Consider the following 12,795-nt stretch of genomic DNA (forward strand, 5'->3'; position numbering starts at 1 on the left):
AACTTTAACTCGTTTGTCCAGGTGAGTTTTCTGTTGTTGTCGGTTATTGAATGCGGACCGTGTCAAAAATATCAGAGGCAATAGAAAGAAACATGAAAATGATGCACACATTGTCGCTTCCTCTATTTAATCTTAACGCTACGTAAACACAGCGATACCGTTTATTTAAGCGAAAAATCCAATCAATAAATCCTAGTCTTTCTTAACTGCATTTGTGAATTAAGAACTGCAGCAGAAAGAGAATAATGATTGCAGATCTGCATTTAAAATGCATGGATGTTATTGCAATCAGTGTCATTGTTGGGTATCCACCCATTTAAGCCGTGCTGGATTCGCGACTTTAGGGGGCAATGGTCATAATCCAGGTTATAACATTTTGAATTTCCAGTGACATGGCATTTAAAATACAGGAGATCGATATCGAAGCTTCCACTAGAGAATGATATAACGTTAAACCTGCGTTACTACACTCAGCTTGCAAATTTTTTCGTGTGATCCAAAAGTAAAAAAAAGAAGTTAAACTAAAATCGTAGCTTCCACGGACTACTTATTATTTTATAATACCCTATTTATAAAAAAATAAATAATCAGTGGAAGCTACACTACTACAGCTTCAGTTTTAGATCAACCCATGGTGATGTTAGCCGCTACGAAGAAAGAGGTCCAGCTGCCTGAGAGGAACCAGGATCTGTAAAGTAAAAACCAAACTTAAGCACGGGTTGCTCACATTAAACTGTATCTATAGCTTCAATTGGAAAGACATCGTCTCCTGAGCCTTTTCCCAACTATGTTGGGATCGGCTTCCAGTCTCACCGGATGCAGCTAGGTGTTTTACAAGGAGCGACTGCCTATCTGACCCAGTTAATCGGGCAACCCAATACCTCTTGGTAAGACTGATTGTCAGACTTACTGGCTTCTGACTAACCTTAACAAAGATGTTTAATGACAGCCTCAATTACAAAGTATTCAAAACAATCTAAAAGAAGATATAAGGTGATTAAAAAGCAGATATTAAAAGCCTACCGATAATGTAGAAGACTTTCGATGCGCGTGGTCTTAAGTTGACGCGGAGGACCAACTTGTGGCGCGGCGACGTCGCCACGCCTACTTGTTGCTCAGCTAACTGCACCTCCTGAAATCATAAACAATTAAATATTAGTGATGCCGGTTATTCCTCACAAGTACCTACTCCTAGTAAATCCAAGTACAACAACACTAAAATTGATTGTTAAAAATTCGAAAAAAAAAACAAAATCGAATAAAAACATTACTAAACTTCTCTAAAATTGAGTAATAAATCTGTCTAATTACCTCAATCGGTGTCCCAGTAATTGTTAGTTTGAGAATCCGTCTCGCCAACTCGGTATCCGATAGCGCACTAGATGCAGTTTCGAGGGCGTCACCTATCTATACAAATTATAGAGGTACATAAGACCTAGGTGCGCAGCGCGGAACTAATCGATAGTCCCGATTTGATTTAATATACCTAGATCTAGATGCTGGACCAGACATTTTGATATATTTATGGGGATGCAAGACCTATGCGTGCCGCGGAAAAATCAATAGTTCCGATTCGATGCGTTATGTGCAGAATGCTATTAACCCTATAGATATGTGAGCGAGGGCTCGACGTGATTAATTTTTTTATTTAAATTATTTTTGCACAATGAAAATTAGTCGAACATGAAGAGACTGCTAGAAAAAGAAGTGCTGAACTGCACTTTGTCACCATTCCGCGCAGCATTGTAAAATTCTCCAAAAAACAAAATTAAAAATACAAATAAAACAAGCCCAAAAAACGAGATAGTTGCTAAATACCGTTGAGGAGTTCCCTCGCCACTCTGTCTGATGATATCTTTCACTATTTTGTTGTGTCATCAGACACACCCAACTCCATACCCAAAGCGTGCCTACAGTTTCAGGTCCTAGGGCTTCATCAGATTCTATATCTGATGATTATGAAACAATTTAGGAGGTTGATATACCTATTTCCTTTTCAAACAAAAAGCCGAGACGTAACCAAGTATATAAAACCAAAATTATAAAGATCCGTATTGACAACCTTCTTTCTTTTGAGAAGTTGATTAAAAATATAATCCCAGATTACAACGAAAAACCAAAGCTGATCCCAATTATTTTAAACCTAACTTCCTCATTTACTTATAGAGCCACGCCCTAGTTCCTTTCTCCGCACCGCGTGCTCTTTGTTCCTTACTTCGATGCTTCAGCAGGAATATTCCAGATTTCCCCAGAGGAAAACCTTACTACCCCCATGTATCTACTTTTAATGCCTTTTATGGTATCCTTTCAAAGGATTCTTCCTAGCACAATGTATTAAGCCATCTAAAAATACAGAAGTTAAAAAAGCTATCGCAAGAGAAGTATCAGGGTGTGTAGAAATAAAAACCAATTAAAATCATGATTTATTCAAACAATTACACATTATTATTGGAGCGTTTCTTCAGGCGCACCACCATCATACGCTGTCCAGTCACCGGTCCATCTCCATTATTCTCCTGTTCCTTAGGAGGTCGTTTTACATAAAACGTGTCATGTTCATCAAGTGGTCTTCCTAATTTTGTCTCAATGGCACTTATGTCTTCTGGCTCAAACAACTGATGAGCCACAGCTAGACAATTAAGTTTTCCGAATAACGTTTCTTCTTGAAGTAACTTTGGAAGTTTGTAGTCTGTAAGCACACCTACGTCAGTGACTGATGCTTCCTCGATATCTTCGTAACAATGGTTGTAGTCTTCAGCGAATATGCGGTCGCTAAATAGTTTAATGGTTTCCGTAAGAGTTGTCATGTCCACTTGCATTATTGTGAGCTCATCCACAATTTTTTTGTAATCTCGAACTTTGTCGTATTTTGTAGCGGTGGTGCTCATTTTTTTCTGTATTGTTTTTTTTTTTGCTACTTGTGAATGGTCCTCAGGGATCTGTGACATAAAAAAATATAGGTATTATATCAATTGTGGTATTTTGACCGGGAAGGGAGACCTTTTTCAGGTACATAATTAAGTAGGTGTTCAATTTTCCAGTTCTGCCAAAATTAAAAAGTCGAGGCGAGTTGAACAAACCCTAAGTGATACTTTTCCTAAAGCTGGCAACAAGCCAATAACTTAACGCTCAACAGGTGAACTACTTATGCAGACACACTTCACCGTTGTGGCAGTTCTTATACCAAGAGTATAGTGGCTGAATGGTAATGTGCCACCTGTTACGTTTTCAAATACCTGAACTTCTGTATTAGCAATCTACAGGTTGTTTACTGGCTTAAGCAATTATGGCTTAGTTAATAAAATTTCGTGTATACCGCACGACAAGAGTTTTGAACGGTAGAGCAGAGATATAGGGACGTAGGTGGCTAGCTATCCGGTGACTCGCGGGGCCAATTCGCCTTGTCTAGCAGTTATTGCCTCCACCTGTAAATATAAATTAATAAGGGATAACATAAAGCAATTTTTCTACATGATCTGAAGCTTTCAGGACTAAAAATCTGAAAGAAAGTTGACATTTCCTCCGCAGATTATGATGGTGATTCGCAGATGTGGGTACGTTGATAAAGATATCGAGTGGGTGTGGCAGTTTATTTTTAATAACTATTTCATATACTATACATTTAATACGTACCTTACCCTAAGTCGTAAATTATTTCGAAATTGCTGTTAATAATCTTGTCACTGGACACGATCACATTATTCGGACTGCTGCAACATAAAGGGACAACGCCCTATTGCAGAGCGCAGGTCCAATCAATACATCCCGTTATGATGTATGAGTTCAAATTCATTTATTTACACAGGTGCACACAGATGAGAAAATCTGCTTTAGCTACTGTCCGCGGTTTCGCTCAAATCCTATGGAATGAAGGCTAACCTAAGTCTTAATCCAAGAATCAAACTAACAAATAAATAATATACTTAAATTCTAAACTATAACTGTGACTATCCATTAAGTTTTTTCAAACCAACGACCCTCTTCGGGCATCAATCCATTTCCACACCAAAATCTACATAGATCTGTGCAACCGTCCATATCTACCTCTACAGACATATGGATGGTAAATGATGAGCACACAAAGAATATGAATATTTGCAAAAATGTAATTTAGAAGATTTTTTTTTTGCTAGGCGAGCTCAAGCTAATCATAACATGAATTTATTAATGTGCATTCTAGCTTATGTTGATGACTTTACTAATATACTGATAAAAAAAGTTGATGTAAAATAAATTATTAGGAGGAATTCCAACAGCTCTCCACGCGAACAAAGTACCACGCGGCCACTGGCGACCACGCCCTTACACAAACGCAAGGCGTGACCAGGCGAGTACACTTTGTACGTTTCAGTACCGATTATTATATTTGAAGGTATCAACAACCAAAAGAAGACTAGTAGGTCTCAAGAAGACTTATAGGTATGCATAATATGATACTAATGTACGTCATCAGCATATGTTGAGCCAACGAATGACTACAATGAAAACGAAGAGTCAACTAATGTTGGAAGGGTCATGAGATGATGCTGCTTATGGCAAATTTCAAACGCTTTAGGGAATACGGTGCTATAAGAACAAAGGTATTACTAATTCACGCAGCTACCTCTGTCCCGACACCATCATCTGTACGTTCTAGATTCTACAATTACACAGCTTCTATAATATAAGACACTGCAGTATTCCGGGCCGGGCATGCGCGTTGCAGGGTTCCAGTGGGCGGTGCACCACGACCCTTATAAATTGCACCGAGCCCACCTCGTGCTTCAGTGCGCCGCCGACCACCATCCCGGCTGCCACGGTTACCAACCGGTCCCTGCATCAGCGCACTCCTTGGTGACTTTAGAAGGTGGGTGTTTCCTTCAATTCCTTCATTTCAGACTCTCTTGTTTTTATGTGTGAAGGTCTTTCAATGAGTGTAAGATGCTTGTGGTTTTCAGGAGCTGCTAGCGACCTCGCTTCGCCGCCGCCCCTGCGTGGTGTGCGAAGCGGGGCGTGCTCGCCCTTCATCAAGTCATCAGAATACAGCCTTCAGTAAGTACTTTTTTTTTCTACATCTCCTTGTAAAGTCTTCTCTCAAACAAAGTACCAGGAATCAGGATTTGGATCTCTACATTTTCCGACATAAGGTAAGGTAGTCTTTAAATATTGGGACAGAATAATCTACAAGGCGGAAATCTACGGTCTCCTGCGTCTAATAAGGTGGTATTTTTCCAGAATTACTGGCTATTTTCTGACACATTCGTTAAGGAATCATTTTTGTTCACAGGTAATTGTCTCACCAGACAACTAGCAGAGATGCAGTGGAAGCTTCGACATGGCAATCTCATCTCCTTCATAGCCTTCAACACCTCAGGCCAAATCGGCTTTCCATGTAAAAGCTGATTTCGATGACCGAACACAGCTTCTTCTTTTAACATCCATTTTGTCATCGTTTTGTTAGGAGATTTTTGTTGTCACTGTCGATAGTATTGTAAGGTAAATTGTCTGCAGGTGTTTGTTCCGCTACAACTTGTGGGGCGAACTTCGTACAGATAATTACCAAACTTGGGCAAAGGAACCGTTCTTTGAACGTTTTCAGCAGATACCCGATAGGGTTCTGCTGCTTCAACCTTTATCAGAATCCCCCAACGTAATATTACGTCGCGTGCGGGTAACGACGACTCTGATCACAAAAGTTCACGTCGTGGTCTTATGCATAAACACAATATGCAAAAAACTTGTCTTTAAAAAAGGTTAACAAACTTTTCTAAGACAAGTACATGGATTTGAAAATATGAATGGGAACGGCATGGTTACCTATGGGAAAAGGTAACTGTAACCGGCGCGGATCCAGGGGGAGGGCATCTCACACCCTCCCTCCATAACAGACATGTGTTTGTTTTGGAGCTCACGGTCCTCGGGATTCGTTCGAGACTTGGATTCGCGCCTCAACTCCGTAGCAAGTAGTTTAAGACTTATGATTAAGTAAAGCATTAAACTCTGGTGTATTTTATGATTTTTGGTTCTAACGAAAAAACCCTCACTTATATGATATCATCAATATAATAAATACAGTTCGGCGCGTCTTTGAACTAAACATGTAATTAAAATTGTTGTTTTATTTCAATACCCCCGAAAGATAATTTGACTTCGACCCTGTGCAACTTTATCTCAGTTCACAAACCAACCCAACACTCAGAGAAAGAAAATACAAAAACCTCTACTTTTCACTTCACCAACATACAACACGTATACATAGGTAATTGAAAATGAGTTGCACTTTAATCAGCGTCCATCACAAACCACGAGAATCATAAATCATTTGCTTCTGCTCAAATCTTGCCCTTTCTTCGTTGATTCTACCCGGGCTGCAGAATTGTTTGAAAGAGTTACCGCAGCACTGAAACAGAAAGAAGTCCAGAAGGAATAAAGGTGCCTTCCACACAGTCTTTCTCACTGCGCCCACAGCGGGAGGGGTCACCTAAAACGATTAAGCAATAAATATACTGGGTATCATGCCTGCTCCACTATAGCGGGTCGAAGTAGACGGGTGGTGGGCAGAGGATGGATGCGGGCTAACCAAGAGTGGGATGATTCGCGCTTTATAGAAAAGGCCTAAGTTCAGCCATGGGCGTCCATCCAACGTTTTAGCTATGTAACTTTCGATACTGAACATAAACCTCTCCGTTGAAGAGCTTATCCGCTCGGCTATGTTGGTGATTCCTCTTTTACAGATCTCCCCATTTCTGATTCGAAAAGAAGCCGAAGAATGCTGGAAGACAGAGAGGGCTATGCTCGTAATTTCTCTCATTGTCTGACAGCTCCATTGATCAGGCTGATAGTAAAATATAACGTTTCAGAGACTCATCAAACACTGATTATAAAATTAAGAAATATTTGTAAAATGTCCGAAGGCTGGTGCAATATAACATTTTATTTTCTTATAGGTACTCATACTCATGCTTTTGTAGTTCTCATGATTTCCGCATGCTATGATTGTACTTAATGTATCGTATCGATACGTAAATACCTACGTTCCTATATAAAGAGTAGGTAGTCTTTTTTGGTTATTGTAGTTTTAAAACTTAAAATCTGTCTGCAAGAGGTATAAGTACGTTATCAGGGGTTAGGTTCAGTTAGGCTAACCTAAAACCTTCAAAATTGCCCCCAAAGATCCGTGAAGGTCTACATGAAACAAGTAATTTGACTGAACGGAAATTAGGCCCTACATAGGCAGACGTAGGTAATACGCCAGGGATTCGAGCTACTATCTGTTTGGGGCTGTTAAGGGTCTCTAAGGAGGAAGTATTAAATGTTTAATAAGGTGAAACACGGTATTTTAAGAGGACGGGATACTAAGGGAGCGGTTTTGAAAAAGGAAATGACGGATTCAGGTTTTGCGACTGATAGCTCAGCCTCAGCCTCAAGGATTTTAAATAAAACAGTATTTGGTCTTACAATTAAGTTTATTATATAGTCTTACACCTATTTATCTTGCCATTAAATACACCAGAGATGCCTTTGATATAATTTAAAAAAGTACCTTCTTTACCTAAAACCTAATGAAGGCGCGAATCCAAGTCTCATAGAAGTGAACACCACCATGAGCTCCATGACAGACAAATGATGTTTGTTATGGAGGGAGGGGATGATAACCTCCCCCTGGAAACGCGCCCCAGCAGTTATCTATTCACATAGAACCTACTGCTGTCATAACCGGTAACAATTTTCATAACCTTGTGCTCATCCATTTTTAAAGTGGAAAATGCTTTAACATAAAACATTTTCAACTTCCTTAATAGATAAGATATTGCATACGGTGTTAATGCATTAGATCACTAGTCTATTATGGTGATCATTTTCGTCGTTACCCATGTACCTATGCCGTATTATAATACGATTGCGGGCTTTTAGAAAGATGAACAGCAAATCCTTACAGGTATTTGCTCAAAACGTTCAAAGAACGGTTTCATAGGCCAAGTGAGGTTTATGCGTTAGGAGTTTTTCCACGGAAGATTTCCGAGGAAAAACACCTACGAACAAATGCCCCAGCAGAACGTACAATACCGGTAATTATCGGTAAGCAATGGGAGGCTATATTCCAAAGTAGCGCAACAACGCAAACATTTGGTCTATTAGCCTGATTCAATTGTAACTGACACACGGACACTAAACTCGACGACATATTGGCACAAAAGTCTCTTTAGCACAGAAATCAGCTTTCACAGATTACTTATTTTTTCAAATAAATAATCTGTGAAAGCTGATTCGGACTCGACGAGTGGGTTTAGCCGATTAGCTGGAGATGGTGAAACAGGGTCCCAAAGAAGGCTGCATCATCACGGGTATTTAATTTGAAGGCCGCCCGAGGTTACCTGAAATTAGGAAAAAATCGTTGTAGTTTTATTACTAGGATATTTTTTTTTGTTGGAACTAAGACCCTTATCGAGCTAGACGGAAAAAAATTAAGACCAAAAATTTTAACGACACATTTTGGGCGTGTTTCTCAGTCTCCATCTTTCATAGAAAGCACACGCCACTTTTATTTGTTATAATACTGAACAATAGTCCAAAATTAATTTCAAAAGTTAATAAACTTTTCTTGTCAGATAAGACTATTCAAACTATAAAAACACAAAGTTAAAATACTTACTATGGGTTGGAGACTGGAAGGACCAGCTCGCCTCGCTTCGCCCAGCACGCCGCAGCGCCGGCGAAGCGAGGAAACGCACTGGAATCTGGAAATCAAAAACAAAAAGAATTAATTTCAAAAAGTCTGAACCCTAAATAAATCTGCAAACTCAGGAACAAAGAGCAAGGGTGTGGTCGTGGGTTGAGGGGAGAGGGGAACGGGAGGGTGAGTCTGAGGGGCCTATCTGGCTGCAATTAAACGTTTTTATATTTGCAGATGTATCGAACAAATCTCTGAATTAAATCATATTAGATTAGATTTCAATCCGATTTGATGTTCACTGACTTTAAGAAATTTTCTTAGGTAGCACGTGTTGGCCACGCCCTTCCCTCGCACCCTTAAATATTTTCTTGCGGTTACAATTCAAAGTTTTGGTACAAAAACTTTACTTTGACTTTAGTAAGGACCTAAACAAAACCAAAGTAATCTCACTCTTAGTTTTTCTAAGATAGAAAATTTAAGGGCGTGGCACATGGTAGCAAACTATGAAATCCCAAAAAATTACAATACCTATCATCAAATCGAAACCACAATTAATTGAAATTAAAACTTTAAACCTCTTTTTAATTTACAGTGAAGGTAATTGGAGACTTACCTTCTAAATCACCAAGGAGTCTGCGTATATGAGGACCAGTTGTGAAGCCGTGGCAGCCAGCTCGAAGGTCGGCGGCGCAATGCGGGACTGCGAGTTCAGTGCAACGAGGAAGGGTTGTGGTGCAACGCCCCCTAAAGTCCTGCAGAGCGCAGGCTCGGGACGAAATGCCGCAGTGTGCTATAAGTACTAAGTATTTAGGTTATGCAATTGAAGTTCTAGAAGCTTCGGCCACGCCCTAACGTTTGGAGATAATTTGTTCTCGAGTTTGGGTATAGCTAATAAGTAGGTATTGATGAGCAGCATGGAGATTTTTTATGTTACTTAGCTACGTGCATTAAATTATATAGGTATAAGATTATATTTTTGCTATACTTAAATGTATTTTATACTAATAAATAATACTGAGTATATGTTCAAAGTTATTAATACTTAGATGTGATTAGCACATTTTAAGATGCCATTTTTCCCGTCTGTCCAGGAAACTGATGAAACTTGAAATTCGTCGAGTGGTTGGTCAACGCATCATTTGGGAATCGAAACCGCAAGGTGCTTTACGAAAATTTTTAATAAATTAAAATATAATTTGTTTAGTCTCTACTTCATCATCATCATTAATTTAAGAGCCCAGCTCTTGTTGGTGCAGCTCCTTCCATTTACGCCTGTCTTATGCCAAGTCTCTACTTAGTCCCTACAAATTAACAATCTCAGCAGACAGGATTTTATATTGCTACCTATTTCATATGCTCGCCACCTGCACTCAATATCTGAATGCCTGAATCGCCGATTTTTCAATCATCAATTACCTAACTTCTATCTGAGAAATAAATGTAAAGCGGCTCAGACGAAAGCGTACCTACATAAGCAAGGATTTGAGATAGTTTCTGGACAAAAGCTGACAAAAGTTATGAACTGTTACTGAAAAGCTCTGACAGCCGGTCAGGAAGTCATCTGGCAGATAAACTATAACTTTTAGTTTCACAAGTCTCAAGTATTAGGTAACTAACTCACACTTTACCTGTAACCAGTGACGCTCTAAGTCTTGTTAGTTCCTACTCTATACTTTACCTGCTATATTTCGTCCTTCTTACATATTATTTTACTATTAGTTCAGGGATTTTTGAGGGAAACTAAAGAACAAGAATAAAACAAGGAGTTCCTTAAATATAGTTTAATTATAGACAATTTAGTGAGGTTTCTTAGACTAATTCTATGCACATACACAAGGTATGGTATATGAAGGTCCGGGCTTTGGGCTTCCGAACCACCATTCGCTGAAATATGACCCATAAATGAAATCCGAAGCAAGTGCATTCGTGACCATCGGTGGCTTTCTTCGGCGGTTTTATTAAAGGTGACAAGTCAGTCCGCAATGTAACGCAAACCAACGACCACGCGCATGATTGCCTCGGACCCCATTCCCTTAGGGAGCACATGCAACTAAACAGAATGCAGGTTCTAGTTCAGGCGCGTTCTGCCCCAGGGAGAAGCCAGAAACTCCCAAAATAAAACAACGTAAAGAAATTAAACCCCGAGATTTAAGAGGATTGACCCCCAACCCCCTACGTGCCTGGACTAAATCTATATGATGATGAATATAATGCTGTGTGCTCGTCAGCATTTTACCCATGTGCATGTCAAGAAGCATAGCAAAAATGCATGGTCTCAAGAGAAACCATGCCCCGTCGCGTGGAAATATAATGTACGGGTTCCGAAAGCTTCTGTAGACGGAGATCCGCCTGACCGGGGAGATTTTACAGCATTATAACCTCTAGTGATCTTCAAGTAGTCGAATCAACTAAAACCTGCTTCGACTGACTCTAGATAAGTTGAGGTCGACAGGATTTTCTGAATACTTCTTAGCATTCTGACTTAGGTGTCACAGATTACTTGAGGCAGAAGAGGACCTAAGTAATTTGTGAGACAGGATAAGGTTTGCGGGTGGTCTTGTTTCAGCTTCGAATGTTGATGTCTTGCTTGTTGCTTGAGTGAGTGGACTGACGGTGCATCCAGCGAGGAGAGCTGGTACATCGGCCCCTGCAACTGTTGAAAAGAACCTTGTTATTAAATTGTTACTCATTCTCCAATCCATACAAGGGTTTGGGTATATTTGAATTATTATTGAACATAAGTCCTTAACGCCTAAGGCGTTGAGTCCGCCATTGTACTGTTTGTGCAAAAAGTATTATAAATAAATAAAATAAATAAGTGCAAGTATAAGTTCTAGATCCTTTGTTCGTTGCAAGGGTGTGGTCGCGCACCGGTTCAGACGCGCAGGACGATGCGTCAAAAGGGGGTAAGGGGGAATGTGGGGAGAGGGGGCGGATGCTGCATGCCCCCTCCACCCTACATTTTCCGCTACCCACCCTCAGACTGCAGCAACCACCTCCTCTCCCCACATTGACCTTTTGACGCATCGTCCTGCGCGTCTCAACCGGTGCGACCACACCCTGCTGAAAGCAGAGGGGTTGCGGAGTGAGGGGGAATACTGCAGTACTTATGCCCCCCGCACTTCACCTATCAAGGATATGGCTGCGTCCTTGCAACGGGAGATGCGTCAAGGGGGAAGGGAGCGATGCTGTAGTCCGTACCACCCCCTTCTACTTTTGCAGGTAAATTCCCGAAATCAGTAAGAGTAATTAATTAAGCACTATACATACCTAGTAACATGGTGTCAGGCTGCCGTTGGGCGGTGTGTCTGCAGATAGTCGATCTCTGCAAAAAATATAATAAGATACATTAATTACGTTAATATGTATTTCAGGAACTATCGACTAGGGGGGGTGTGGTGGTCATTTTATCCGTATATAAGTCTCAAAGTATCAAAATTAACCTCTAACTACCTATATCAGACAACGCCTAATAAAATTCACAAAACAAACGAAGACTTACCTATTGTCTCACGCCCAAATGCAAGCCAGAACGCCAGCAACTAGCTGGTAAGCGAAACACTAGCACGTCTTGCTCGGTGCACGGTCAAAATCACACTGCTGGATGCAGGGGGGCAGATAGGCGTTGCCACATGACCTGAGTGCAGAGCGCAGGTCTCGTAGACAGATCGATACAGCTCTCGTCGGATGCCTAGGCAACGACGTAGGTACTAAGTTTGGGACGCTGAGAACAAAGAGATGCTTGATTTCTCGGAACAAGGGCGTGGTCTTGATCTTGGAAGGGTGGTCGTGTAGGCTTTTGTAAGGTTAAGGGTTTTTCAGAAGTTAGGTTTCTTTTTACAGAGTGTTTAGTATAAAATTAATTGTACCTATTACACGTGGTCAAAAATATAGTAATAAATATTTATAGAAATATTAACTATCATATCGTATAATGAAGTAATATTAGCTCATTACGGATTACCCATTACTCATTAATCACCTACTCAACGTTATCTTTTGAAAACATCCGTAACTATTACATACTTACCGATTTATGTCCGCATGCTTATCGATGAATATAATGTAGTCATCAACATCTACATTCAGACTTCATCACAGCACACATGATATTAATATGTTGGGTACCACTACTTTGAAAA

The 12,795-nt window shown here is 40.2% G+C and overlaps 2 long non-coding RNA genes and 1 other non-coding gene across 3 annotated transcripts; 1 reads left to right on the forward strand and 2 right to left on the reverse strand.

Moving 5' to 3' along the window:
- Positions 1-233: 233 nt before the first annotated feature.
- LOC110376277 (uncharacterized) lies at positions 234-1,459 on the reverse strand. Its single transcript, XR_002429533.3, has 3 exons — positions 1,312-1,459; positions 1,024-1,132; positions 234-688 (listed from the first exon to the last, which is right to left on the reverse strand). It is a non-coding gene; the product is annotated as an uncharacterized LOC110376277 (long non-coding RNA).
- A 3,218-nt stretch (positions 1,460-4,677) lies between these two features.
- LOC110376247 (uncharacterized) lies at positions 4,678-6,089 on the forward strand. Its single transcript, XR_002429524.3, has 3 exons — positions 4,678-4,846; positions 4,938-5,031; positions 5,267-6,089. It is a non-coding gene; the product is annotated as an uncharacterized LOC110376247 (long non-coding RNA).
- A 4,330-nt stretch (positions 6,090-10,419) lies between these two features.
- On the reverse strand, positions 10,420-12,297 carry LOC110376265 (uncharacterized). Its single transcript, XR_010277618.1, has 3 exons — positions 12,156-12,297; positions 11,924-11,978; positions 10,420-11,306 (listed from the first exon to the last, which is right to left on the reverse strand). It is a non-coding gene; the product is annotated as an uncharacterized LOC110376265 (transcript).
- Positions 12,298-12,795: the final 498 nt, after the last annotated feature.

This window comes from Helicoverpa armigera, chromosome 23, assembly GCF_030705265.1.
Source record: "Helicoverpa armigera isolate CAAS_96S chromosome 23, ASM3070526v1, whole genome shotgun sequence".
Lineage (NCBI taxonomy): Eukaryota > Metazoa > Arthropoda > Insecta > Lepidoptera > Noctuidae > Helicoverpa > Helicoverpa armigera.